The sequence below is a fragment of the Ctenopharyngodon idella genome, chromosome 19 (assembly GCF_019924925.1).
Source record: "Ctenopharyngodon idella isolate HZGC_01 chromosome 19, HZGC01, whole genome shotgun sequence".
Lineage (NCBI taxonomy): Eukaryota > Metazoa > Chordata > Actinopteri > Cypriniformes > Xenocyprididae > Ctenopharyngodon > Ctenopharyngodon idella.
In genome coordinates this window covers 24,910,989-24,925,189 of record NC_067238.1, presented here as the reverse complement: position 1 = coordinate 24,925,189, position 14,201 = coordinate 24,910,989, and the positions used below count along the sequence as shown (strand labels likewise).

Genomic DNA, 14,201 nt, shown 5'->3' with positions numbered 1-14,201 from the left:
TCATCTTTCTGAATCCGATCCAGACAAAATCTTTGACAAAACCTCTATTTGTCTCAGTTTTTTTGTTTGAAATGTTGTTGTTTTTAAATTAAACTTACCCACATTAAATGCTGGCAGGGAAAGAGTTAAGTGCAAATATTAAAGTACTTAATAATTATTAAAAAAAAACATTGTTCAATTTTACTATAAAGCTAGTATATATTGCAGGATACTGCTGTCACTCTGCTCCCGGGTGCATACCATTATATTTTCACTTCCAGTTAGTGACACTAGAAGCACTGAAAACTGGCTTTGGTGTCTGTGCACTTTGCTTCACTTGCAGTGAAATTTACAGCCGTCAGTATGAGATCCAAGTAGTGTTGGATGCTGAATTAGTAACTGATGTTGCAATCCTGAAACAGAGCTTCTCCTCGGTCATCACTGACTGCTGGATGCCTCTAAAGCCTCTCTTAATCTCTCTGCTATGTCTGTTAGGCATGTATCAGATCCAAGAGCTGCACTGGCCAGGATCTTGTGGGGATGTTTGAGGAAATTGCTTGAATTTCTCTCATCCCATCCCATCATTACTAATTAGTTTTAATTTAGCTAGAGAAACCAGTGTAATGAGGTGGGGGTTGATTTAAGAGTCCTTAAATGTTCCAGTTCAGTTTGTGGGATGTGGTGTAGGGGGTGGGAGCTGGTCAACATGGTGATTTTTAGTGTTTGTGTGCATTGGCACATGTGCACAAAGTGACTTACCAGAAGTGGTTCATGTTAGTGCTCTTAAGGCAATTTTTGCGGAAACTGTAATCCATAAAATAATCAACATTCTACAGTTTATTTGAATACTTTGTCTAGTTGCTCATGATGACTTGTTTTTTTTTTTTTTTTTTTTTTTTTACTTTTTGCAAAAAGTTTTACATTTTGGTTCAGTTTTGAATCATCTGTTTTTTTTATTTATTTTTTTTTTTTTATTGAATGATTCTAAAGTTTAATTTTCATAGTACTGTATTTTTATAATAAAGTTCAGATTAGCACTATTTTACATTGAGTGGTAGGCTATAGTTTCATTCAATATAAACTATGGTTAAAAAGTTTGGGATCAGTAAGAATTCTTTTTTTTTTTTTTTTTAAAGAAATGAATACTTCCATTCAGCAAGGACTTATTAAATTGATCAAAAGTGACAGTTATGAGATTTATTATGGCATTAAATGTTTCCATTTCAAATAAATGCTGTTTTTTTAAAAAAAACTTTCTGTTAGGCTTGCTGCGATAGTTGGTGTTACCGGTGTTCAGCCGCAACACCGGTTACATCACTTGCCCACCGCGGCACCACCCCCCACCGTCGTTTTGATTTTTTTTATATAGTAATAAAAACCATTTAGTTCAGTTAGAGAACAGACACTACAATTAAAAACTGAAGGCGCCTTCTAAATTCAGCATGAGCCAAACAAGAGTTGCAGCACAGATCAGCAGCAGCAGGAGTCAGATTTCACCTCACTTCGCACATTTCGCCTCACTTGACTGACAAGACGATGCCGGAAGATTTGGTTTCAAAGCGAAATGTAAAATCACCTATTTAAGCAAGCTTAAGTTTTTCATTAAGAATAATAATGAACCCACCATTCAAGCAATTGCCGCCCCAGAACTGCCACTAATTCGAAGCGAAAATCAAATCCGCACGGCCATACGGGCATAATGGTACTTGTCCACTGGCGCGGAGCAAAGTTTTCAGTTCATTCCAATGGAAGTAGAGTAATTAATTTAAAACACTCGCTCTGCTCTACACCAGTGGACACACACCGTAAGCGATTTAAAAGCGAAGTGGAAAAAGAGGGAAGAGGGAGTTTTGGATGGTAGTGCACTTTTTTTCTTTCTTTTTTTACGAACTTCAGTTGTATAGTAAAATTCTGTATTTTTGTATAAATCTTAATGGAACAAGAATGGACCATTTAGTATTTGTGATTCATATTAGTAAATTTAACATACAAATCACATAAACTGAAATGGTCCAATACCTTGTTCCTTTAAGATTTATACAAAATGTTTTATTAAGCTTTAGTTTTTTTTTAGTCATTTAAAATTCTTAATCCGTTATGAATAATATGTAAGGATTATTCAATTCAATTTGATGGAATTTTACTATACAACTGAAATTCGAAATTCTTAAAAAGGAGCTTAATTTTTTGAGTGTGTATCTATTTTAAAACCTATCAGCTGAATATTGGAATTCTGCCTTTTTGTTGGTTTCTAACTTTATACAAATTCCATTATTGGTTAATAAATGCAATTTTTTGCAGTGTAATTGGGTTGTGAGAAAGACGTTTCTGTTTGCAGGTATAGATTTCTGGGTGTCTTCCGTTCTCTCAGTGTGGGAATGTGGTTACAGCGTCTCATGTATATTGGCTGTCATGGGTCTGACCTGTTTAGAGTGTTTCCTACTGGGTTGAGGAGTCTGTGAGCAGAAGGTCACACAGCCAGTGACTGAATCATGCTCTCCCCACCTCCATCTCTTGTCTTGCATTCGCAAAACCTTTTTTTAGAAGTAAGGACTTTTTTTTTTAGATGTCTTAGACCTGAAAACAAGCCACTTCGCTTGACAATAAATGTCACTTTGACCAAACTCTCGGCTTACGCTGCATTAAATTTAGACGTTTATCATTTTCTCAGTGTTAACTTTAGTTATAAGTAATCATTCCTGGAATATTACAGTTGGGAAATAGCATTTCATCCTATTCACAGAATAATCTCTTAGTGAGCTATTTGATTTCATATTGTTATTGGAAGCAAAGAAAAGCTGCAAATTGATTTTCATGGTTTAAAAAGAGGGAAAATGCACTAATGCATATATCTTATATAATCTTGCAGCAGTGTACATCTGTTACTGTCCTCTTTTAAAAGCTCTATTTTCCATGTAGATTAAAGATGATTACAATTACTGTGGTAGTGTTTGGATGGGTGGCTGGGCTCTTTTCCCATCTGCACTGGTGCTTTTTAATTTGAATCTGGTGTATATCAAAAGATCTTTGAATGCTTCATTGATTTAATTGAAAAAGATTTTGCTATGTGGAACATAGCAACATAACTAGAGCTGCAACTAAAAACTTTTTATATTCGATTGTATGCAAAAATGGTTAAAAAAATAAATTTTTACACGACGTAGTGATTTTAAAAAGTTTGGAAGCAGCAAATGGATTAAATTACCAAAGTGAGATGAGCCTGAATAAATCCCGACCAAGTGTTTCCATGTGCAAAGGTGGTTGGCAGCTCTGCTCGTGAGTACCACCAGCCTGTGTCTGCTTTTGGCAAACTAACTCCCAGGGCTAGATTGGGTGATTTAATCAGGTTTGTCAGAGGCAGTACAGCGTGTAGGGGGTCTCTTTGCTCCTAGGGAGGGGTTTAGGTACCAAACACAAGGAAGGGCTAATTAGAACACAGCGTATCATACATGGATCTCCAAGGAGACAGCTGGCTCCTCGACCACCAAGACAGGAACATCGCTTCTAGGTCAGTTGTGTTTGTTTCTCTAGTCAGGAGACTTTTGATTTAAGGTTAGATGAGAAGTTTGTGTACTTATTTTTCATGGGTGAATATATATGGACTTGTGGACTATTTTTATGGTGCTTTAATTCATGACATTTTTGGAGCTTGACAGTAGTTGGTTGTAATATGTTTTGTTTTGTTTTTTTGCAAAAGAGCAGCATGAACATTCTGCAAAACCTTTTAAAGGGGACATATCATGAAAATCTGAACTTTTCTGTGTTTAATTGCTATAATCGGGTCCCCGATGCATCTACCAACCCAGAAAACGTGAGAAAGGACAACCCAGTAACTTTGTTTTGGCAAGCCTTTCTCTGCAAGCATGTGAAAAAATGAGCTGCTCAGATTTCGCTCCCCTTGTGATGTAGGAAGGGGATCTTATTGTAATATTACCACCCCTTAATCTGCACGTTTCCACCCATGGTGCCGTCATTTTGTTCTTGCAAGCGAAAATGGTGTACCAGTTCTAAGGGCGTGACAAAAGTTTGAGCAAAGCATGTTAACTGTTCTGTTGTTGGCTGCACAAATGAGCACAGAACACTATTTAAAGTCTTGTAAGTTTGGATAGCCTGCAAGTTGACTCTGGCAAGCTCAATTGCTAAAGAAAGTATATTAGACCATTCACAGCATTTGATAGCAATCATAAACGTTAGCCTGGTGTGTATGGCTCTGTTTGGCAAACAGGTATGCTATGTGGGTGTCCATATGGGTTTTGCACAAAAGCTTAACATGACGGCACATGCTAGTCGATGAGTTGAATCAACTCCATAGCAACTACATAAATGTATCCACTAACCATTCAGAAATGTCCAGTTGCATTCTAAAAGTTGTAACTTCTTCCTGATTCTCTCCATCAGTGTCCGACTCCGGTTTGAGCAATGTAAGGCTGAACACCGTTACTGACAATTGTCATTTTGGCTGCGTGAGATTCTCCAGCTTTGTTGTTGTTGTTGTTGAGCAACCAAAGCGTAAGCTGTTAAAGCTCCGCCCTCTTTTGGAAAGCGGGCAGGGAGCAGCAACTCATTTGCATTTAAAGGGACACACAAAAACGGTATGTTTTTGCTCACACCCAAATAGAAGCAAATTTGACAAGCTATAATAAATTATCTGTGGGGTATTTTTATCTTTATATTTTAACTTCACAGACACATTCTGGGGACACCAGAGACTTATATTACATCTTGTGAAAAGGGGCAAAATAGGTCCCCTTTAAAACTCCTGCAAAATGTCTCCTTTTATGTTCCACAAAAGAAAGTAAGTCATACGGGTTTAAAACAATATGAGGGTGAGTAAATGATGCCCGAATTTTCATCTCTAAAGGGAACCTTAAAAAAAGAAGTAGGTGGATTTTTACCATTATAGGCTGGTTGTTCACACACAGTGTGCACATCTGTGTTCAAACACCTTATAAAAGTCAACCTACTATGTAGTAGGTGAAAAACAGTATGTGACAAATGAAGTATGTCCGAATTCACAGTACTCATAAAAGAGTATGCAAAGAGTACCCCAGATGACCTACTACTTCTGGGGAGATTTTGAAGTGTGCATATGATGCACATAATTTGCTCCATCTCTTCAGCTTTACTACTAGTTAAAGCACGAAATAAACATGAATGAACATCAGAAGGTATTTTGAAAGATATAGTACAACTGAAATGTATCATGTCTCATGTAATCGCTCAGACATTGTTTCAACCACATTGAATATTACATATTCATTATTTATTGTATGTTTTAATAAATCTCTCAAACACAAGTTTTTATTAGCCACTGTTTAAATGTTTTTATTTTAACAAAAAAAATTAGTAGAAACATAATTATATCTTTAAAAAGTTAATATAAAAACTGCCTTATGTGCAAATTAAATGCTTACAGTATATACAACTCATTTCACTGAATGAAAACTTCTATTTAGGTTTTGGTGCATCAGTACACTTTTAATAGAGAACATCTGAACTTTGCACATTGTACTGAAAGTGGAGCTGCCATTCATTTATCACAGTAAACGCCCCAAAAGAAGGACACTGTTTAATTTTAGATGTTCATTTTCTGGAAAAATGTGCTCTCTTTCTTTCTCCTCCTTTGTCTCTCTTTCTCTCTAGCAAGTCTCGGAGACCTTGACCAATTTTACCAGTCAGTCTAAACAGCAATGGTTTGATGTACTCGACCACGCATGAATCTAGGCCAGACCCAACATTTTTCATTGACCAGCTCTCCACTGATCTCTATTCATAGCTCGAGGGAACCCAGAGCCACCTCAACAGCTGTGAGAGCAGGGCCTGTCGGTCCCCAGGAGCCCACAATGGGTGGAACCGACATATGCTCCTTCTCATTCACTGAAATAAGCCAATTTAGCCATCATACTCTTGAACCTTTAAAGGGTAATGAGATGTTAGCAGTTCCTGAGTTTGCCACCCAGCTGGTGCTATTGCATCAGGAGCAACAGAGCATGCTCCTCGAAATAATGTGAGAGGATGAGCAAATATGGGAAATGAGAGTGGCCGTCCCATTCTGTAATTAGCAGCTCTTGTGCTCATTTCCTTTTTTAATCCTTTAAAATGTGCCATTGTGACAGTTAGCACACTGATCATTAGAGCTATTTGTGTGTTGCACCAGGCATCAGTTTCCGGGAATGTCATTCTGCCCAGCTAGTCATAATCTGAGCATGTTATTTTTCTCTTGATGGGTTGTTTTTTAATTTTGTTACCATGGCATTGTGAGTCAGTGTCAGTCTAGTGTCAACTTTGTTTATGTGGGCCGCACATGTATCGCAGAGGACGCATGAGTTCTTTGAAAAATCAAAGGGATTATTTGAAATTTTACACATTGGATTGCTTTCATGTCACTCCTTTTTTATTATTTGTACTCCTTAAGATGCAGAAGTGTTTATTAAATGCCCAGCTGAGTGTGAAATTTTTATTTTATTTTATTTTTTATGTATTTATTTATTTGTATTTATTTTATTTTTTATTTTTTTATTTTTTGTATTAAGAAATTTTACACATTGGATTGCTTTCATGTCATATTATTTGTACTCCTTAAGATGCAGAAGCATTTATTAAACTCAACTGAGTGTGAAATTTCATTTTAATTTTATTTAATATTTAATTTAATTTTATTTAATTTTATTTTATTTTGTTTTTTTAAGTATTTATTTATTTGTTTTATATTTTTTTTATTTTTATATTTTATATTGTTTTTATTTTTTTAAAATATATATATTTTTAGGATCTGCAGATTTTTGCTTATTCTCATTACTGTAATGCAAAAAAAAAAAAAAGAATTAGTAAACACAGTATTAATAAATCATGGTTTATTGAGTTTTATTCTGATTTTAATGGGGGGAAAAAAGTTATGTCAGGGTGATTTTCATTATTGTATTAAAGGAATTTGTTGTCACACATTCTTTACAGTAATGAGAATTATGAATGAAAATTTGTCCCATGAAAGTCGTTACTGTAAAAAAAAAAATCATAATAGTCCTAAAATAGGTTTCATTATCTTTATGTGAAGTATAATTTCTTTCATTTTTCTTTTACAGACATACATACGTGTCTGAAAACTACTTCCTATTACCTAATGACCACACAGCTTTATTTTCAGATTATTTGTCCTTTTAAATACATGCACCAAATCATCACTTTATCTCAAGCAATCAGTGCGTCTCCATATTTCCTGTTATTGTTCGACACTCTCAGATAAGTCGAGCATGGAGCCCGTGGGTCTGTTTCCTCCTCACGTCTTCAGTTGTGTTGCGTCTTTGAAATTTGCCGCCTTTTTGTGTAACTGTGGCCCAGCAGTTTCCTCTTCTCGTGATGAACGCCTACTTCCTCCGTCTCTTTCACCTCTTTTTCTTTATCTCTCTGTCTTTCTCACTGGTTAAGACGAGGTTTGTGTAAAGTCGTGTGATAAATACAGGTATAGTCTTGATTTTGAAAGTTTTTTTTTTTGATGATGCACCTCGGTGCAGAGGCAGCATACTGTACTGCTGAAGAATAATCGGCTTAAAGAGCTGGAAACATCGACTTGTTCCAACAGCTGCTAGTTGCGGAGGTTTCCGGGTAAGTTTCTTTATGCTTGAGGATGAGTCCGGGCCGCTCAGGGTGTGGCTTCGGCCACTGGGGTCAGCTCTGCGACCCCTAATATATCACTAAAAATCTGTCTGTGAACCAGGCTGCAGGTTTCTTTTTGAAAATCTAAATGCATTACATACGTTGAAACTTTTAGTTTGGTCTGTTTGCTTCATTGAGTTGTCTTCAACCAGCAGTCGAGGCAATCGGCCGGCTTAGACTCTTGAATGTGCTTTTAATTTATGTATAATTCAGATTCGATTTGAGATGTTTTTGTCCTGTTGAGTGACATTATCTACACTGTACTACTAAATGCATTCATATTTTTAGTACATACCTTTTTTTTTTTGTGGGTGGATGTTTGTATTGACATTGTCACTTTGATCATTACAAGTTCACTATAGGGTAATTTTTACTATAAAGTGTAGTTTCCTTGTAAGTACTAGTGAGATGCAAATGCAAGGAGCTGAAGATGTGGAAACTGTTGCTTAGCTATGACAGGATATCCTGGTTACTGCATGAGACTTAGAAGACTTGTTTTTGATACTAGGCGCATGCTGTGGCTCAGACTGAAAGAAACCAACACAGAATCTCTTGACTGACATAATATTTCTTTATATTTCTCTTTTTTAACAGATCATTGTTAGGAGAGGAAACGGTTAGTTGTTTTAAGTGTTTGATTGTAACTTACAACATGTATTTTATGTCAAAACATCATTCTTGGCTGATGTTCATCTCTTATTGTTTCCCAAACAGAGATTATACTAAGAAAAAAGTATGGAACTACTGTATTGTTTTAGACATTGAATTATGGTATTACTATGGTTGTTGGGCATGATTATGGTAATCATTCAGTACCATGGTCTCATAGTATCATTATATTACTAAGTAATACCCTCACTGTAGTATTTTTGTAAAAAATATGGTTAAAAACACTTCAAACTTCTCTTACATTTCACATATTCCCCTCTAACGCATTATTTAGACAGACAGCAAAAAAAAAAAAAAGTTTTTTAAACCCAACTCGCATCAAATTTTCTTAAAAAAAAACACAAACTAAAAACTTTTTATGAACAACAAAAACATGAAATCCAGTGATTATAAATAATGTGAATTCTGAATTAGTTTAAATCATTCATTCATTCATTCATTTGTTTATTAATGTTTATTATTATTGTTATTATTAATACAATTAATATGAAAAACAATTATGTATTCATTGATTTATTAATAATAATAATAATAATAATAATAGTTTGTGTTTATTTATCTATCCATGGTGTATGTCCAAAAACATGTTATTTCCTTAGTGCATGTCCAAAAACATGGTATTGCCATGGTATGTGTCCAAAGAAACATGGTATTGCCATGGCTCATGTCCAAAAACATGGTATTACCATGGCTCAAGCCCCAAAACATGGTATTGCCATGGTATATGTCCAGAAACATGATATTTATGTTATTAACAATGTCGGCTGCTTGGTTTGTAATTATGCTTCAGAGTGGCTTGCAATTACTGCAGTTATTGTTATTGCTATAATTTGTCTCTAATTAAAAAGTACTGTGACTGTATCACGGTACATTGATATTATCTGATGTCGATACCATGGTACTTTGATATGTACCATGATGTATGTGTTGAAAATCATGATATTGCCATGGTATGTATCCAAAAACATGGTATTCCAAACACATCCAAAATCATGGAATTGCCATGTACCATGGCATTTTCTTGATTTTAGGATATGTACCATGTCCTAAATCATTGTATTGCCATGGTTCATGTCCTAAAACATCATGGTATTACCATAGTACATGTCCTAAAAACATAAAAATACCATGGTGCTTGTTCTAATACATGGTATTACCATGGTTCATGCCGCAAAACATGGTACTGCCATGGTATGTGTTCAAAGAAACATTGTATTACCATGGTACATGTCCAAAAACATGCTTCTTCCTTAGTACATGTCCAAAGAAACATGGTATTGCCATGGTATTGTCACGATTTAATGGAGTACTAGGAACAAGGAACAGGGAAAATCACCAGGAAAGTAACTTACTAACACCACGTAACATAATCAAAGCTAGACAAGGACTAGACAGAAACTGAGGGCTTATATACAAGGTGAACAAAGGACTAAATGAGACTAATTAACAAGAAACAGCTGAACTGAGGACACCAATCAAATGAGTAACCTAGGATACAAACAAGGAGAACAGAGGAGAACTGAACTAATTAACAGACTCAAAGAATAACAAAGAAACTCAAACATGAGGGAGAAACAGATCAAAAACAAACTCGAAACATGACAGGTATATGTCCAAAAACATGGTAACATGCCAATGCTCAATATTTATGATTGTTGTTGTTCTTATTAATACAAATAATGTTAAAAATAATCATTTATGTATTCATTCATTTATTATTAGTATTAGTATTATTAATAATAACAATAGTTTGTTTGTTTTTATCTATTAATATTTATTATTATTATTATTATTATTATCATTATTAATATTACTACTACTAATAATAATATAATTACATTTTTTTTTTTTTAATAAAATTCTTTATTTTATTGTATTTTATCTTATTTTGTGTCCGTCTGAATGGTCAAATCTGAGAAATTTTGGTCTTTCAGGATATGACCCGTACGTAACATACAAAAGTGTGCAGTGTTGTCTGAAGCTGTGTCTGAATACACTCATTTTCACTCAAACTTTACTCATGTGAATGGTGTGACATTCACTATGAATAGTGAATGAGTCAGTGGTTTTGCACAATACATGCATGAATGTGTAAAATGCCTGTTGCGTATGTTCGTCATACTCTTGAGTTCAGCGCTGAGGCGAGGTGTCATGTTAGATGTGAGCAGAGTCCAAGTCTCTGATTTTCCCATCCTCTCCTTCCACACTGACAGCTCCGCTCAGTTGTTGTATGAGAATGTCTCTTGGCATCATGCTGATATTTACATCATTACTATAGCAACCAATGGAAATACAGATATATGTGTCTCAAAACGGGACGTGTCTTAGACTGGACCCACAGATTTGTCTCTCCAGAATATCTCTCCATATCATCTCCAGAAGATTTGTAGGAACATGGCACAGGTCAGACCTGCAGGGTAGAAATGAGAGCAGACTGGCTCAGCGAAAGAGAGAACGTGAGTAGCAATAACTCAGTAGCTGTCTCGCGTGTCTTTGTTTCTCAGCACAGATAAAGCTCGCTGATCCTTTGTAGCCCCTGACGGTGTGGGCCCTCTGTGCTCTGGGGCCCTTTGTAGAGGTGTCAGATGAATCACTGGAGGGCTCTTTTGAAATCTATACAGGACGTGGGCAATCCAGGGAAGCAAAACCTGGTGAAAATGTGAACTTCTGAGCATTCTTTCACTTTCTTCTCACAACTGATGGACTGCAGCTGTTCGGTTTGGTAGTGTTGTGCTCTCTGCAGGAGTGAAGTCTTAACATTTAAACGGCACTGGGCCTATCACACTGACAACCACATGCTGTACCGTCCATGATGCTCAGCATCTAGTAAAGGTAGTCTCTGTTTGACTGCAAGGATGAACAGGCTGTTTTAGTTTGATCCTGTACCAGTGTTTTCTTGTGGGTCATATGTTACATTACTGATCATTTTACAGTGCAGTTAGATCTTTACATAACTTCTGAGTAATACTAATGAAACATAATGTCGGCTGCTTGGTTTGTAATTATGCTTCAGGGTGGCTTGCAATTACTGCAGTTATTGTTATTGCTATAATTTGTCTCTAATTAAAAAGTACTGTGACTGTATCACGGTACATTGATATTATCTGATGTCGATACCATGGTACTTTGATATGTACCATGATGTATGTGTCGAAAAGCATGTTATTGCCATGGTATGTGTCCAAAAACATGGTATTCCAAACACATCTAAAATCATGGAATTGCCTTGTACCATGGTATTATTTTGATTTTTAGGATATGTACCATGTCCTAAAACATTGTATTGCCATGGTTCATGTCCTAAAGCATCATTGTATTACTATGGTACATGTCCTAAAACATAAAAATACCATGGTGCTTGTCCTAATACATGGTATTACCATGGTTCATGCCCCAGAACATGGTATTGCCATGGTATATGTCCAAAGAAACATTGTATTGCCATGGTATATGTCCAAAAACATGCTATTTCCTTAGTGCATGTCCAAAAACATGGTATTGCCACGGTATGTGTCAAAAGAAGCATGGTATTGCCATGGTATATGTCCAAAGAAACATGTTATTTCCTTAATACATGTCCAAAAACATGGTATTGCCATGGTATGTGTCTAAAGAAACATTTTATTTCCTTAGTATATGTCCAAAAACATGCTATTTCCTTAGTACATGTCCAAAAACTTGGTATTGTCATGGTATATGTTCAAAGGAACATGGTATTTCCTTAGTACATGCCCAAAAGCATGGTATTGCCATGTCTCATGTCCAAAAACATGATATTGTCATGGCACATATCCTTGAACCATGGTATTGTAGTCGCATGTGTCTTAAACATGGTAAATGTCCTAAAAACATGATAATAACATGGTACAATGGTACTGCCATTGTATATGTGGGTCCTTCCGTGCCAACTCAACCCCGGCTAAAAGAAATTGGATTTTGATTTCATTTTTTTTTTTTTTCATTTGAAATAAATACATAAATGAAGAAGAAAGCCTAAGTATCAAATGCCAGCTAAAACTTATTTTCTTTTAAAGAATGTGTGAAGAACAAATAATGTTAAAACCAGAAATATATCTTGTTTCCCTCTATCAAAATGAAAAAAAAAATTAACAAATCAAAAATTTTAGCTAGGGAAGTTTCTAAAATTCGGTTGATTTGACATCATGTCCGAAATCATTGGTATGGTGCATGTCTAGAAAACTGTTATTGTGCAGAATGAGAAAGACGGTATAGTATAAAGTGCTCCTCAACTTCACGTTTACCCAGTGGATGTTTCGTGGAAACTGGTGGTAGATGTGGACACTGGCCAGAGTGATTGATTAATTCAACAGGTTTTCCAGAAATGATGCTGCGTGTGTTCCTGCCCCCCATCAGAGAGACAGAGACATCTCTAGGCCTGCCTGTTTATCTGACTGGTCTATTAAGCCCTCTGAAGAAATCAAATCCATTCTGTCAGTCTGTTTTTGTCTCGGTTCTTTTCATCAGCATTATTGTGTAGGTTTAAGAAACCATGTCTATCAAAAATGTTAATTTGTTTCACATCAATTGGGCTTTTGTTTTGTAGAACTTTCGATCGACAAGAAATGCGAATGCTTTAGCTGAAAATACACCTTACATGGCTGTTGCTTGTGTCCCACTGGCTTTATTTAATCCACATATCCAGCAGTTCATACTTTTACTGTCAACATACAGTGTGGAATAAAACCGCTTGTACTATTTCCTATGACGAGAGGTACCAGGTATATCCTTTTTGGTCACATCTTGTGACCTTGTGTCATGTTTTTTAGGTTTGTTTAGATGTCTTTGGTGCGTTTGACTGAAATATGAACGCAGCACGGACCAGAGTTTGTTTGGAAGCAAAAAGTTGGGTCTCAGTCCACTTGTTTGATGCGCACCACGGTTCCAATAGTTCACACAAATGAACCGCACTAACAGAGCAATCGCACCAGCATTTGTTTTACTCTAACCAAACCTGCCAAGTGTGAACACACCCTGTTCATCTTTAGTATGCATTGTGCAATGTTCACGGGGGGATGCTCAGCTGCCAGTGGAAAATAAATTAAGGGTATTTTGTGCTCTTGTGTACCAAAGTTGCCTCGACTCATTAAATTTAGCTTCTGTTTCTCTCAATTTATGTTTACAGTATTGCAAATCATATAACCGCAACGGATTAAAAATTAAACTCTGTTTCAAACAAAAGTGCAGCTATTCTGTCCATTTGAACGACAGCTGAGAGCTTTACATAAAACCTGGTACTGAGATTTATTGACTTCTGTCAGCTGAAATCCATGCCATCTGTAATGGGCAAACTTCTTATAAGGAATGAAACATTTCCAAGAGAACCACCCTGGAAAGATGCAACTTCTGATGGAACAGCTGCCATAGCAACAGAGCCTGGGTAGTGTCTTTGGAGATTATTATGGGATGAGTCATGGCAGAGTGACATGGCAGCTTGTTTGAATGGGTTGAATGAATGCTTGTTTCACAGGCTGCGTGTGTTCTTGTTTTCTCTCCAAGAATCAAACCCCATGCATTATGGAACGGGGGATTAAAAATGTAACCGGGTTTATCCACAAGGACCAAAGATGTCCCGAGTGTCAGGAGTACTAAATAATTTACATATTGCTTTAGCGGATGTCAATTTATCTTTATCGGCTCACCTAACCTTTTCTTGGAGAGGGTTTACTGTTTTAATGTATTTCTATTGTACCTTTTATGAGACCTCAGACAATTATTTATCTTTAAATGCTTATTTAGTACATTTTGCAGGCCAGATGCTTAGGGAAAATTGAACTAGAATTAACTTATGTTAGTTTGACTATAACACTTATAAAGGAAAAGCCTATCTTTAAAGTGCAAATGACTATATTTGTTAATGTGCTTTAGAGAGAAATATTTGC

The 14,201-nt window shown here is 36.0% G+C and overlaps 1 protein-coding gene across 6 annotated transcripts in view; it reads left to right on the top strand.

Moving 5' to 3' along the window:
- The window catches only part of elmo1 (engulfment and cell motility 1 (ced-12 homolog, C. elegans)), a 93,708-nt gene that overhangs the window by 21,053 nt on the left and 58,454 nt on the right, over positions 1–14,201 (top strand). Inside the window, exons 1-2 of one of the 6 annotated variants that reach the window (XM_051872362.1) lie at positions 7,339–7,581; positions 8,227–8,248. The exons of 4 other annotated variants lie outside the window; for them this stretch is intronic. The gene's annotated coding sequence lies outside the window, so the exon portion shown is untranslated. Of the gene's footprint in view, positions 1–7,324; positions 7,582–8,226; positions 8,249–14,201 lie in introns of those variants that run through there. One more of the 6 variants, XM_051872361.1, reaches the window with a different exon arrangement.